Raw genomic sequence first — 16,566 nt, forward strand, 5'->3', positions numbered from 1 at the left:
TGTTCTCTCTCCTGTTTGGACATGCGTACCAGGGGCTGCTCTAATTGCTGAGGCTGTGACTGATCAGGCACAGAGTGCTGCTGCTAAAGCACTGAAGTCCACACTGTACAGCTGCCTGCTACTGTTAGAAAGAATCCAGGACAGATATAAAATAAAGCACAGAAAGGAGAGGGAAAGCATAGAGAAAAGAGAGAAGGGGCTCACTGATTAATTAACAAGCCAAAAAAAACAACCCACCCTTCCTTGACTGATGTTTACCCATCTTTAATTGACAGCAAAACAAAGGATTTAATAACTACAAGGCTCTTATGGGTAGCTCCATGGAAAATCCATCGCAGCACAGAGCAAGCTTGGTGTTTGATCTATAGCAATGACTAAATGGGTCTCCATTAGAGTGATGGCTACCCCAAAAAGTGAAAATTAAAAAGTGAAATATACATTTAATCAGCAACAGGCTAATATATCAAAGGCATCAGCCTATCCCAACCAGGGGCCTGATCCAAAACCCACTGACGTGAGCAGAAAAAAGATTCATGCCCCACAAAAGCTTCAGCTCAGAAACTTGTCCAAAGCTGATCTAAACCCTTTATGGAGCTGAAAGCCTCAGAAAACCACGACTGGTGCTATTTTCTAGTCTCATGCAGGTCAGCTCCCTGTTCCAGGAGCAGCCCCAGTTGGTGGCATGGCCAGAGGAGCCCAGAGCTGTGCTGGGAGGACAGGGGGGCTCAGCTGTCCCCAGCCCTGGCAGGGCTCTGGGGCACCAGCCACTCTGCCCCTCTGACCATGGCATGGCCTCTGAACACTGACCTCTTCTGCTTTCTGCAGCCCTCCTGAGCTGCAAACCGCCCACCCAAGGGGAAAAGCCCCTGGAGTGAGGAAGGAACCTGAAGAGAAGGAGAAGTAGGAAAGAACTGAGATACTTTGGGATTGAGATGTAAAATAAGCACCAGTAGCAGCCAGCAGCTCTCACCCACAGCCTGAGGCTCAGGACTGAATTCCCACGAAAACCATGGAGGGACGCTGCTCACAAGGGTCCCTACAGCTGTAATTCACCCCCAAAACCCAGCAGAACCCATCCAACAGCAGCAGCCCAGGCTGGCATGTGTATGCCAGGGAGGCTTGGGCAGGTTGGTATTTTATCTGAGACAAGTATTTCCACACTTATCATTTTCCTAGCTGAAGCCATTTAGCTTTATTGTGTGCACATGTGTTCTCTTGATATGGAAAAGAAAGTTTTGTGAGGCAATATTCAAAGGGATCCGCACTTCTGTGGGCAGTTACGTCTGGCAGACGTCAGTTCTTTACAGAGAGGGGTAGCAGGACTCAGAGCTAATTAGGAAATTATAAAACAAAAAGGTATTCTCTAATGATAAAAGATTCCTCAATCAGGATCAGTCAATCACACTGACAAGGAAAATAATTTAAGATTAGTTGCAGAGAGAATAAAAATGCATTGGGTTAAGTTGCAGCAATGTTCATGTTATCTTTTAACATAAGCTACTGTATAGGCACTTAGCATTATATAGTATACACAGAATATTGTAACAGAAGATCTCAGTTTCATCTTTCAGCCTTTCAAAAAAGTATCTAAGCTCCTGATCATTTAAATCTTTTCTGATTATTCATCACTATCACATTTTCAGAAAGGAGATGCTAAATTAGCTACTTACTATGGATGATATTCACTGTGCTGCTGAGTGCAGCCACAGAACAAGCCTCAGAGAAGCAGTGGATGATAAAGCTTTCTGTGCTCATCCTAGGTATGATGAGCTCCATTTCAGCACAAACAGCCTGGCACAAAGGGTGGTCACGGGGCCAGGCTGAGGAAGAATGGAAGTGTTGGCTGTTAGCAGCAGCTATCAGCCCTGACACAGGTGATACAGAGCACTCACTGTTCCCAGGGCTTCATCCTCAAACAGCCTGATCAGGACAAAACAAACTCAGAAGGGAGGAATTTGCCCCAAATTCAATTAAGGCATTGATTAGATTTCACTGGAACCCATTTCTTGCACTGACAACAGACAGGGTTTGGGCTGTCCATCACTGTGCCCAGTTCATTTGCACAAATGTTACAAGAGATAAAAAGACAGCAGAGCTCTGCCCAGACTGCCCTAGCTCCAGGAAGAGCCCATGCTTCCCCTGCCAGCCCACACCTGTGCCCTGGTGTCCAGGCAAGGGGGGCTTTGATGAGCTCAGGGCAGCCTTGGGAGAGAGGGAGATGAAAGATTTCTGCCTCCTTCCTGTCAGCAGAGTCCTGTCCAGTGCAGGGGGCCTTCATGGGATGGGAGGAGATGTCTGGAAGGTTCAGGCAGAAGAGAAATCCCTGGGAAGGGAGGGCAGGAGGGAAATTGCTCCCTGCATCCAGAGCTCAGGAGAGCAGGCTGGCTGTGCCACCACACTGCTGCTAAAAGCAAACCTGAAGGCGACAGATTTTCCCCTTGTCTTTGAAAAAGTCAAAAATTCCTTTCTGCCTGCATATTTGCCTTCATATTACTTTTTACTTCGTATTACTGCTGTTGTCCTCAGAGGCCCCAGCTGGAATCAGGTCCTCCCAGGGCCAGGCACTGCCCAGCCCTGAGGTTACAGACAGCCTCTGCCAGGGTTTGCAGCCCTACAGGACCAGACAGACCCAATTAACATCAGCCCCACTTTCCAAGTAGGAAGCTGTTACATAGAGGGATTTCAATAGGAGCTGGGAAATGTTTCTGAAGTATGGCTTTCAAGCTTTCTGGGTCTCAGAAGCAGAATAAAACTCTACCTTCTCCTCCTATAAAAATACAGCCTGACTTTGGAGTGACTTCAGAGCCTGAGATACAAAGGGAGCATTTGGCCTCATCCAGAGCATGAAACCCAGCCCCAGTCACACAGTCTGCTCTAACAACTGACTGGCTTTTACATCCCCAAATGCCAAGGTGAGCCTTTACTGTGAAAGGGAAAATGTTTTAAAAACCAAAACAGCTCTGAGAACTGTTAAGCAGAGCTGTCATCAGTAAATTATTCCTTTCTGCTGTTATATTTTTTTTCCCCTCCTGTAGTATGATGGCAGAGCTAAGTGCAGCAGTCAATACGTAGTAGTCAGGCTAATGATTGTCTAATAGCTAAATTAGAAGAGTGACTCTTAATCATGCAGTAGTCTAGCACTGAAATCCAGCCATGAAAACTCTTTGATTACACTTCACTTTTTAAAGACCTAATTAACTTTTATAAGACTTCTTGATTTTTAAAATACCTTGAGCAAACAGTACAACATGAAAGCTCTATAGAAAGCAGCAATTGTTTCCCTTGCATATCACTTGCATGGTCTGCAAAGATGGTGGACCTCCACAAAAACTGTTAAAATTATGCAGCCCAGAATCATATATAATGTTACAAATCTTTTGATATTTGTATTAATTTTCTATAAACTTAACCTCCCTAATAAATGCATTTTAAATGGTCTTGCAGAAATACAATCCATTAAGCACTGTGTAATCTACTCCTGGAGCATCTTATAATGAACCCTAAGTGAATTTGTTCAGTTGAAGCTCAGAAAAAAGGTAAAGGGAAAATGGAAAAAAATAGTATAATATAGCCAGTATAAAACATGGACAAAAAGACAAATGAGCCTGTGCAATCTCCCTTCTGTGCACTAATATATTTGATTAGTCATGTACTGGTTCTATCATTCATATTAGAAAGAGCTTCCATTAAATTAGGGTGATTTCAAGTCCTTTATTACAAATCTGTAATTCTTCTAATGAAATAGGAATAAAGAGATCCTAATTTTAAAAAACAAAATCTCACAATCTACTTTGCTGAAATTGCTGAGAGTGGAATGGGAGAACTGTCTGGCTTCAAATAAGATTATAGTTCTTCTTACCACAAAGAAAAGAAAAAACAAAAAGCCCAAACACCTCAAAACCCAAAAACAAACAAACACCAAACTTTAAATATCCTACCAGGGAGTTACTTGCAGTCTGGAAGATCTTGCAGACTTTCTGCCAGAAAAGCATCTCAGAAACCAGGAGGCATTTACCATATAAAAAAGAAATAAGCTATAAAATCTACGTCTAATGCTCACTGAAATCAGAGGGCAGCCTTTTGGATGAATAGAGAAAAAAAAATGACTGCAATTAGTGCAGCTAGAGACCACTCTTGTTACTTAGAAAAATATTTCTGTTGGCTTCAAGCAAACCAACTGCATGGCCACAGCAGGCAGGACTTGGCCTGTCACTGCTAGAGAGAGGCAGGGAACACCACAGCAACTCAGAAAATTCCTTCCAGGGAAGGGCCAGAGAAGAGATTTAACATGCTTTTCCCCTCCCTGCACACTGAACTTCCTGAAGTTTTGACACTCTCTTCAATCATGCCCAGCATGCTTTCCATCACGGGGAGACTGCAATGCACCCCTCTCCTTTTAAAATAAATTTGGATCACTTTCCACCTGCCTAGATAATGAAAACAAGATCCTCAGGTACTACAGCATTGCAGAAATCAGATAATGAACTGAAATCATATGTTTCATGGATTAGTCTCTCTCTGAATCAATTTATGTTGGCTATTTTGTTGGAAAACTGACCCAGATTCCATACATTTTTTTAATTACTGGAAAATCACTTCATCCAATTCTCCCATTATGGATGACATATTTCATCATTGCTCAATATTAAATCATAAAGGAAAGAAGAAATTACTGGTGAGGTGTAGGAGTTTGCATTTCACATCCCTGCACTGACTGCAGAATTTTATATGTGATTAGTCTGATGGGTCACTGAATTACCTTCAGATTACTAGGTCTCCAATTCAAAAGCATTTCTTCTATTATTATTACTTTAAAATCCAGCCTTCTGTTTTTTTAACAAAGGTGCAAGTCAAAATAGAGTTTTATAATATGTTATAATATGTTTTCCCTGGCCCCCTGCCTGCAGTTGTTTGGATAGCTGGCAGAGCCTGGTATCTGACAGTACAGCAACAGTGTGGATAGTTTGCCATTCCTTTGGGGATCTATCTTTGGCAATAAATTTGGACTGCATGTCTGTTAGCAAAGTGTGTCAAAGCTGTGCCAAAAGCACTTTTGGACATATAATAATAATAAATGAGTGTTGCACTGCATTAGTAGGGGAATTCTAATACAAGTTGTCCATCATTCTGCAGTAAGTTCTTTACCATGTTAGCGAATTTATGTCTCATTATAAATTAACAGTTTCAAGTACTTCATCCCATAGGTTCAGTAAAGTAAATATACATAAGTCTGGGTAACTTCCATGCTGCCAGAACAATGCCCACATCCCTGCACATTCCCTTAGCACACAACTCAAACAAACACAAATCCCAAGGCCAAATCCATGGCTGGGGCAGGGGAGCACATTAGAGCAGAACCACAGAGCTGGGCAGGCTCTGAGTGCCACCGGGGTTCTGCAGAAATCTCAGCTCCAGGGGTAAACACCCCTCCACATTCCACTATTCTGACTCTGCAACAGCCAGTCTAAAAGGGCTTATCTTTATATAGCTTTCCACTCTGATGCAGAAATGTAGACAGTTAATCTCAGCTGGAAAAACATTATTTAATTGCTATAAGAACCATGCCAATCCTTCACAGTGTAACAGCCAGTGTTTAGAAAATAGGTACCTGTTCAAAGCAAACAAACACATCAGCAATGTTGGGTGTTTCTTGAAAAGTCTCATAAATATAAGAATAGGTAAACACCCAAAAGGATTTTGGCATCTCCAGATTCTGAGAGCATTTGTGAGAACAGGTGATAAGAATCTGAAGAGGATGATGTTTGGCACATGTGATGACACCAGCAACAAATGATCACTACACACAAGCAGCAGCCCAAACTGTTACATACATTGAAAATTTACACCCTAATCTGCAGGTGGAAGGTTCAGAAAGGACTTCATCTGGAAAATGAAAGTCACCAAAATGCAAACTTGCAAAGGAAAACACACATTAGTTTTAGCTTCTTTTTTTAAGCATACTTACAAAATTTGCTCTTTTGGAAGGCAGGACAGTTATGCACAGGCTAAGTAACATTCCTGAATAAAGCAATACATGGCTGGAAGTCCATGATTCAGCTTTCACCCCATAGTTTTTCTGTTATATGGTCACGATATGACATGAGAAATGTTTTAAAATATTGGGCTTAAAATGCCTGCCAAAAGAATCAAAGACTCATCCAACTTTAAGGAACATCATGAATTCATCCCTTCTAAGCCAACAGAAGTCACAGGTGAGCCTACTTGCCAAAAAGCCTGTTTTTGAATCTGCTTCAATATGGATTGGGAAATGCTCATGTTTGAGCAGTGACTTGCACACACTGGCTCCCCAGGGATGGCCTGAGGGGTGCATGCAGGGAGGCAAATTGGCTGAATCAGGAACACAGCACATCCTGCCTTTGCCAAGAGGTGTCTCCCAGAGATATCACAGAGCTAGGAGCAGCATGGCAGGGTGGCAAAATTGGCAATGCACCTTGCACAGCAGCAGGGCCCATGGACAGTGAGGTTAGCTGGAATTTCTGCTGTGCACAGAGAAGCACTTTTCCCAACCCAAAACACTCTGGGAAAGGAGAGAATTCCTTTCCACCCTCAAAAAACTCTCTGAATGTCTCCTCAGGAAGACTCACTGCCAAGAGAGATGCACATGGTGTATGAGACAGGCTGGAACTCTCCTCCAGCAGGTAAGAGCAGAAACCTTCTGAGAGAGAGTGCAGCAGTGAGAGGAGCAGCAGCAGCAGCAGCAGGCAGGGTGCAGCTGGGTTGACGTGCGCTCTGTGTGCTTTGTGCCTCTCTCTGTGATGGTGCTGAGGAAGCTCCTTGGAGCAGGGACTGGCACAGCCTCCCCAGCAGCCAAGGGAGCTGCACAGCTCAGCTCTCCCAGCCCCACTGCAAAGCTCAGGCACCCTCAGATCTGTGCCTAGATGTGGGCTGGGGCTGGCAGGTGATTTATTCAGGAATAACAGCTCAGCAGCACAGAGTTTTTATTTGTGTAGCTGCTTTTCCTTCCTTAATTCATCGTGCCAAGGAGGTGATGGTGAGGGCTGTACTGTGGCCAGTGGCACCAAAGTCAGCCAGAAAGGGAGGGCTGGGACCTCCCTCCACAGCTCAGCAGCAAAGGGTCACTCACAGAGAGTCCAAGGGGGCTGACAGAGCACAAGGAAACTCCACCTGCCATCAACAGCATCCAGTAGCAACCAGCAGCAGGAACCCACCTGTGAAAACACCACTGCCCCTGGGTGATGAAAATGGCCACAATTTTCACATAGCCTTGATTTTCCTCCAGCACCAGGCACCTCTCAGGTCTGCTTTGGGGCAGCACAGTTGTGTGCTGCCTCCTACTAAAGGAAAATGGGGAAAAATTTACTTTAACTCTACAGTGGTAATTTTGAAGGTGTTTTTTCAGGCTATAAAACACCCTTCCTCATGTAGTAGGCATAAATGTACTTCAGCACTTAAGATGTTGGTTCAGCCAACTGAGATGGAGTAATTTTATTTCTATAAATGGTATTTTTCAATGGCCCCAGATGAATATTTGTATTCCTCATAATGGCTGAGGAAGGAAAAGTCAAAATATTATACTGTGAGAGCAGTCTCATTACCTTTTCTTTAAAAATACTGTTATTTTAATTGAGACTCAACTTCCTGCAGAAAATGCTGCACATTTCTGAAATATACTCTTTTAGTGCTGAAGAAGAAACAGCAGACATCTGAGTGAAAGTCACATTGCTTCCACTTGTTCATCTGAACAGATATAGTGGCTTACTATGCCTTGAGGAAAGCTATGAAGGATGGACTGCTGTGGCTCAGGTGTTCCCAAGGATTCTTCTGGACATCTGTTACAAATCTCTTGGTGGTACTGAAGGGCCAGTCCAGAGCACTCCACCTCTGTTCCAAGGTTTTCAGTATTTTTCCGTGGTCACCGTGTCACCAATCCCTTCCTGTTGTATTCTGACACTGATTTAAAGGGTCTCTGGTCATACAAACATCCACACCAAGAGGTGGTGCTGGGGAAACCTGCACCTTGTGGCAGGAATACAGGTGTCACCATGATGTTTTTTGAAAAATCCCTTCACCAAGATTTTTCTCCTGAGAAGCTGAGAAGCCTCAGAAAAGAAATGTAAACAATAATTATCTGATTGCTTAGAAGGTGATCTAAAGGTTGCTTACCAACAGGTGCATCTTTGATTGGTTCCATGTGAATTGTTTTAACTTAAAAACCAATCCCAGTCCAGCTGTGTCAGGATTCTGGTCAGTCACAAGTTTTTATTATTCATTCTTGTCTAACCTTCTGATGTATCCTTTCTTCTTCTTTAGTATAGTTTTAGTATATAATTTCTTTTAATATAACATCATAAAATAATAAATCAGCTTTCTAAAAACTTAGAGTCAGATTCTCATCTCTCACCTCATCCTAGAAACCCTCTCAACATCACAACATACAAGCATGCCAGGATAAGATTTCCTCAGCAAATACTCTACAAGCTGCTTCAGGACAGCACAGTTTGCACAAAGCACCTGACTCTACCCCTGAGTTTTGCTGCTGAGGGTCTGAGCTCTCCTGACCCCTCTGTGTGTACTGAGGGAGGTCAGCAGCAGAAACCCAGCTCAGGCTCCACGTTTCTCTCTCCAAAACAGTTGGGGGGAAAAGAGTCTTTGAAAATGAAAATATGCCAAATCAACCAGACATTTTATGGAGGAAAAGAAGCTTGGAGAGCTCTCTGCAGCCCCTTCAGGGCTGATGCAGCACAAGCCCTCCTGCTGCCACCAATGCTGCATTTCCCACCGAGATCAGAGCCAAACCACTGCTTGCTTTGGGTGCACAGCCATCCCCAAACAGGACAGCTGGAGACCTCTAAAGGGCAGGTGTCTCTAACAAGTTCTGGATACACAAGCATAGGCACTTTTTCCTTCAAGCCCCTGGCAGTTCATTTTTGTAGTAGTGTGCTGAATTCTGCTCCTGGTCTCTAAGTCTCTTCATTACAGCCCTCAGTGTGCACACACACCACAGACAACTGGAAATGGGAAAGACTAAACCCTGCTCCATAAATTTAAAGCCTGTAAAGGCCACCTAATAGCATTGTAAATTTCTGAACCTAATTTAATTTGTGTATATGCAACTCTTAAAAACTCTGATTTGCCTGACAAAGAGAGCTGATGTGTTTTTATTCTGCTTTTGTTGTGTACACTAGCCCCTATTAGTACATCCTAATAATATATACAGAGCGATTAATTTGTGAAGTAAAAGCTTTTCTTCCTTTCTAAAAGCTGCTTAATGTAAACTGTAAACATCATGAACACTCTCATTCAGACTGATTCTGAGCCTTTAGCTGGGCTTCAGAGGCACAAGATGAAATGCCTGGGAATGCTGACGGATGGCTTCAGGCAGGGAATGCTCACATTTTCACTGGAACCGCTCCTAGCACCTTACTGGAGTACAGCAAGCTGAAAAGCACCAGCAATCCTTCCAGATTGGTTACAATGCCTTGAAAGAAGAGAGCTTTTCTTAGAGCAGCACCTGGTGTTGATAGGAATATTAAAAATCACCTCTCCCCAAAGCCACTATCCTTTGCATCACGTATGCATTCAGAACAACCCTTAAACAATTCTTGCTATTGTTCATTTAGAGTCACAACATCTACTGTCACAATGCCTCTAATCATGGTCAAACTCGCTGTATTTTAAGGGATATTCACTGGAACAAATATTGTGAGCATACGTGGATTTTTTTGCATGTAATTGGAGCTATGTTTTCCAGAGATACTTACTAAGCTTGACCCCTTCAGCTACAGATCAGCAAGGTACATAACAACACCTATAACTTCAAGCATATGTGTTTTGATTACAGCTGGGCAAGTCATATATCTGAGTTAAGCACATACTTACAGGTTTTATGGAAAAAGGAATTTGATACATGAGAGTTCGAGGTTGGGGTTTCTTTGCTTTTTTTTTTTTTTTACTTCTCCTGTTTGGACTGATTTCTCCAGCACTTCTATAATTTTTGACTGATTATTACCCAATTTATTTTTAATTTAACTTCATACAGGCTGTATTTCCTCTCAGACAGAACACTTACTTTTTCTCTAATAGATTTCTGTCTTGAAATACTGACCTATTTACCACTGGAGAGAAGTAAAATATAGGCTCTGGTATAATGCCTACTGAACTCAGTCTGGAACAGGTGTGGGATCTGACACACAGAGAAGCCAGTAAAATGCAAATGGTATTTAGTTATTGAGGCAAATGGCAGCTTTTAAAGCACCACCTGTGTATATTTTGCAACATATCATGAAAGTGGTGAGAACCATCCTCATTTATTCATGCGTTAAGTTGTGACATTTGGCTCAGAACAAAAAGCTGTAGAAAAGGGTAAGTTATGAGATGTTAGGGAAAAATGATATGACACACTGTAAGATGGGGCACTTTGTATTTTACTGCTCACTTCAGCGTTATTCCCAGCCCTGCAGCAAGGAAAGAGTCACCTGGGGGGGAAGGAAGGGTCATTTTCCTTACAAGCTGAGAAAGAGAATCCAGAGTTATGTTCATCCCAGCACCTTGCCAGCCCCACTTTCCCCTCCACTGCACCAGAAAAACACAAACTGCCTTTTTTCCTGCTTATTTCTGCAATGCAAGATTTTCCATCTCCCATCTACCCCAAGAAACTTGGCAAGAGAGAAATCCACCCCTTCCAAGAGGTCAGCAAAGGCAAATTGCACCCAAAATATTCTAAAGTTCTGAGAGCCAGCAGATTCCCCTGCGCTGGCAGAGGCCCTGCCAGCGTTAACACACAAGGGGAGGATTAATCTCAGACCCACTGGTGGGGTGTCCCAAGCTAATGCTTCCATTAGTGCCACAACTGCTGGAGAGGCAAACAAACCATGTCTCATGTCAGCATTTCACATAAAGTTGAGTTTTATTTATTTATTATGTATTTAGACTGTTTTAATAGCTACAGAACCCTATTAACATAAGAAATTGCAATGCTGCTTCTCTATTTACTTCAATATATTTACCAGTAAAATCTGACAGCTGACAGCTTGTGAATGTGATGGTAATGTAATCATTACATTTACACTGGATAGAGCACAACTTTCTGAAATCGTGTGACAATATTTTCAGACTTAAATGATGGTTTAGGGATAAAGACATAAGTATTTGTTTATAAGTAATCTATCTTGAATATGTTCATTAGTAATATTCCTGGAGGCCTCCAATAAAAGTTACTTGAGATTAATTAGAACAGAAACAGCTAATTTGTCTGCCTGAGTGGTTATCACATAAGCCCTGGCTTGACATAGAACCTAAATAAAACAAATATAAACCTGCCACAAGGATGTGAACACGCTGTCCCAAAAGGCACAACCACTTAACTTGTGTAATTGTCAGTACAGTCAAGAAAAGCTGTTCTAAGATTTGGTTTTCAGCACCGGATTAAACAGCATGTCCAAACAGAGCAAATTAAATTAGGCTGTGTCTAAATTAGACTTCTTCCAACGGCAAGATTACTTTACATCAACAGAAACATTGATCTGCCTTAGCAGCATCTACTGCAGATGACAGCAGAGCCAAGAGGAGAATTTAGAAAGCCACTCTTAGACCTGATCTTTCCCCCACCCTTAAAATAAGACCACACAGAACTCACTCTCATGGAGTTCAAAGGACACTGCAAACCCCATTGTTCTGTAATACCCCCATGTTTTCATGAAAAAGTTGCCTATTATGGCCCATTCTGTTTGGTTCATCTCTTCTTGACATAAGGCAAATCTCTCTATTACTGCATTTATTTAGTGAGCACTTGAGCAGAACTTTATCACTTAAAAATATCTCCAGCATAGCAAGGCAATAAACCCTAATGTGAAGAGATCAGTGCCAGTTTATACACTTCTCATTAAAACAGCCTAACAAAAGGAAAGGCCTTCCAATGTCTCTGCTGCTGACCTTATTTTAAGATCTAAAAAGATGACCCAGAAGCTTCAGTTTGAAGATTTCCCTGCTCCATCTTTTCAGACCTCTTTGTACATCATTTACAAGTGCTAGGAGCAGGGGAGGGAGAGGAGAAAGCACTTTCCCCTCCAAGACTCTTCTAAGGATGCGCTTCTGAAAGTTCCATCTGCAGCTACCATTGAATTCTGCAGGAGTTTTGAGGCTGGCAGCCAAGCAGAGGCTCTGAGGTGGACCTTGGGAACCAAGCTCTGGCTGGGGGTAGGTGGGACTTTTCTGAAATATTTTTTTTTCACTTTGAGAACGTCAGAATTTCCTTCTCTAAAACTTGCAGCATACACTAAAATCCAAGCTGCCAATTATTAATCAATGGCTCTGCAATCAATAGTATTGCAGAGGAAACCAAACTGCTAAAATGAGGGCAGGGCAAAGGATGGGAGAGGCTTGGGGAATGCAAATCTCCCTCTCTGGGGGTTTCCCTGCTTGCAGTTGCTGCCAAAATGGTGAGGTGCACACAGCAGGCAGATGGCTGGGACCTGCCCTGCAGGATGTGGTAACAGATCTGTGGCAAATATCCCTGAGCTCCTGAGTGAAAAATGTCTTAATTTCTTTTCATTTTTCTGGACAATAATTAAGGAAAAGAGGGCTTGCATGTTTTTATTGAAGCATGGAATCTATATTCTCTGTTTTGCGGGGGGGAAACCATTATTGCTTTCTTTTCAGAAATAACGTCATGAAATAAAACCACAATAACCATTTTTTCAATCTCCACACTATCAAAATAGATTGAACCTTTTGTCACAAATCCACATTGTACAACTGCAGAACCAAATGACAGAAATGCTATCAGCCACTGGGACTGAAACATATCTCTGAAATTTGCTGTATTCTGGAGGAAATACAATATGCTAAGTAGCAACTATGAATGTCATGAAACTATTCTTTTAATTTTAAAAAGGAGGAGAATGAGGTAAGAAAAAATCCAGGGCAATCAGTCACAGCTGTTAATGAAACAGGTAGCTGAGTCCAGACTGGATGACTGAAAAATTCCTTACTCTCTATACTAATTTTTATTGAAGATTTTTACCTTCTTGGGGAAAAATGCTCCTGAACCTGCTTGTGCTTTGAATAATTACCTGCCACTATTATAAAAAATCACAGAGACATTAGTTGGTGCACATGGACAGACTGAACCCTGCTCTGCCTTTTCCCTCTGTCTGCACTCTCCCCCCTGCCAGCACAGGGAATTTATAGGTGTTTTCTCAGGGAAAGCTCTACTATACCTTAACTCAGTCAGCAAGATTCAATCAATGACAGTGCCTTTTTGCCTGGGTTAATTGATGCTGTACTCAAAACAAGTCTTCTTCTGATTTTCTAAAAGGTGCTGGAGGTGAACTGTGTTGCATGGATTTAACTCTTATCTGGCAGGATACAAAAGCAAGAGAACAGATAAAAGTGTCACAGGAATAATGGGGTTTTTTGTTGATGAAATCTTGATCTGTCTTGTGCCCATCTTTCATAAAGAGCACAGGTAACACAAAGTCACTGCTCACAGCTAATTAAACAGCCAGCTCACTGCTCGGTATTATTTAGGTGGGGCTAATCCCTAAACAACCTCACCACGTTGTTCTTTGCACCATCAAGTCCCTGGGAAAGGTAGATCCCTCCCCAAGAGCCACAGGTCAATGCAGCAAGCAGATGAGAAAGGTACAAATATACTGTGTACCAAATTTTACAGAATAACCACCAGGGATCAGCAGATTGGTGTAAGCAGAAAAAAAACCAAAACCAAACAAAAAAATAAGTTTGCAGTAAATGGTCTGCCTCACTACCACTAGCAAAAAAATCTCCTTTTCATTAAATAAGGAGCTTCGTTGCACATCTAGACAATTGTCTGGATAAATCTGGGACAGACAGAAAAGTTAAGAACCACTGGAAATTTAAACTGAACATTCAGAGATGGCTCAGAAATACTTTCTTCAGTTTTGAAACTGAGATCTTTCCTAGCAGACAAAAAATTCTTCTTCACCCAAAAATAGGTTAAAAATCATCCAGGAGAAGTGCAGAGGAACAAAAGGTGAATCTTTCCTCAGTTCTGCCACCCCTGTTTTGTATCACAAAGAGGTGGCACAAGGTGTGAAAAGAGAAAAGGCATCAGAAAGCTGTAAGGGAAAAGGGGGAGTGCTGAGGGGGCTTTTACCAAAGAACAGCCCAGAAAGGAGGGGTCCCAGGCAGCCAGAGCTGCACCAGGGCTGCTGCAGAGCACGGGCACCATCCTGCCCATGCTCCCTCCTGTGCATGCTGCCAGCATCCAAATTAATCATGGGAACACAGCACTGCATCATTCTGAGGCTCATGTACAGGAAATTCAAACTATTTATTATCATGCCTGTACAAAAGTTTTCATTATATTATTAACAAGACAAGAGATTTACTTAGCTCAGAAAGGTGACAATGAAAGGAAAAGGAGGATGAGGTTACCAATAATTAATTCTGCATGTTTGGGAGTTGATGATGAAAAAATCAGGGGGAGAGAAAGAAGACAAAAATCTAATTACAAAACCATCATCAGAAAGTGAAAACAGTACTGACTTGTAAATAAACCAAGGAAAACAAATCAAACATCCTTCTATGCTATGGAAGGGATATTTAAAATCAATAAAAATATGTATGGTCTCAAGAAATGGCTGAAACCACATGAATTCTCAGCAGATTTCTTCTAAGAGGAAATACAGTGCTCCCTGACTTAGAGGACAGTATTTGAAAGGATAATTAATGCAGCTCACAATCAGAAGTCCTGTATAAATACAAAGATAAGGGACTGATAAATAATGTGCTTATTGAAATGTTGTTTTTTATTTTCTGAGGAACCTATAAAATCTCCTCTCATTTGTCATCTCATTTTGTTTCAAGGATTTACATTTGTAATACTAATTTTATTGAGAACATTCAGGAAAGAAAAAGCTTCTCCATGCAGGGAAAATGCATCATATTGCATCTCACAGGCTACAGGAAAGTTATTTTCAGGTACAAAAATATATCCTGTGAAACATCTTCCCATCAAGTTATTAGTGTAAGTACATTGGAAAGGGGAAGAAAACGTAAGCTGAAACATGAATCAAAAAAGAACTGAAGCTTAACTGTGTTTCTGAGCTAGGACCTGAAGTTTAACTTTTTATTGAAGCAATGCATGTTGTTGTGGGACCTGTGTAAAGCATGCCAAGAGTCATTTTGGTTTTCAGATGACTTCTGCATCTGCAGACCTAAAGACAATGCCTCACTGGTGATAAATCTCCCAATGGTTTAAATTGGCTCTTGTGAGTGTGCAATGGCTTTTCCTCCAAAGAAAGAGAGGAAGAAGCCAAAGAAGCCTCGAGGCCATGGTTAGCACTGCTCACAACAGGATTTAGCAGAAGCTGTGCAAAGGATGCTAAAGTGAGTCCAATGGTAAGAAAGCAGAAGAGAGCAGCTTGCTCCCCATTCTGACAGCTGTGGAAAACAGGACAGGAGTCAGAGTCCCCCACACTCAAAGGCAAGATTGGCAAAAGTCCATTAAGGAAGGCAACGGAGGAAATTGCAAAAGAAGAAAGGGAGTGCATAAAAGATGAAGAAAATGGCCCAGAGCTCTTTGACAGAAGAGATACCATTTACTCCAGCCCTGCTGGAAGAAATAGTCTCCCATTGGTTTAAAATTAGGCTTCAAGGGTTTGATATTTGTAACACATAACCCCATTAAGATTGCTGAACTCTCACTCACAGAGATAATCCTCCTATAATCTCTGCATATTCACATGGGCTTTTTGTCATCTTTCCCAAAAGGGCAGGGTACCAAATGCACAGGCAGGGATCCCCCCTGGATTACAGCTGGGCTCCTTGAAGGCTGAGCTTTAGCTGCTCTCCCAGCCTGTGGGGCTGGGCACTGGCCAGGCACTGGCACACTCTGAGTAATTTCCTGCAGGAATTTCACTTGACATTACCCTGGGTGTCCATGTCATCACTGACTGCTCTTCTGGCCACCCAAGTACCTAATGGTGCTTCATCAAGCTGTGGCTACAATCTGAAAATACACATATGTTTTCTAAACACAACTGTGCTTTAATTCCTTTTAACTCTGCAGACAGCACGCAGCTGTTTGGAGCTAATGGATGTTCCTTCAGTTGTAAGATTGCTTGCAAATATAACAGATCATATAATGGCAAATGAACAAATACATTTTTATCAACCTCTGAAATGAGTCATTTATCTTCTGGGCTATGTACTGAATCATGACACCAAATGATAAGTTTTATCTCTTTTACTGTCAAACTCAATCTCAGTCAAGCCCCAAATTGCTGGGAACACAAGTGAAGAGTGAGCTTCCCTCCCAGCTGGGAATGGAAGAAAAGCTGGCGAGCTGGCCTTTCCCTAAGTGGCTTTAATCTTTGTGGGGCTTGCCTTAAATGAAATCTCATGGCAGTGTCATCCCCCAACACCCAAGCACGATAGCCCAGCCCAGCTCCCCTGGCTGGGAGGGTTATCAGCAGGCAGAGTGCCTGTCTGCCCTCTCTGCCTTCACCTCCTCACTTTTCCTAGAGAAAACATTAAGCATTCTCTAGTCACCCAATCCCACTCTGATACTCAGTTAGGGACATAAATTTCTTTTTATTACCT

Source organism: Agelaius tricolor, unplaced genomic scaffold (genome assembly GCF_023055355.1).
Source record: "Agelaius tricolor isolate 1412-34295 unplaced genomic scaffold, bAgeTri1.0.p SCAF_12, whole genome shotgun sequence".
NCBI classification, from domain to species: Eukaryota; Metazoa; Chordata; class Aves; order Passeriformes; family Icteridae; genus Agelaius; species Agelaius tricolor.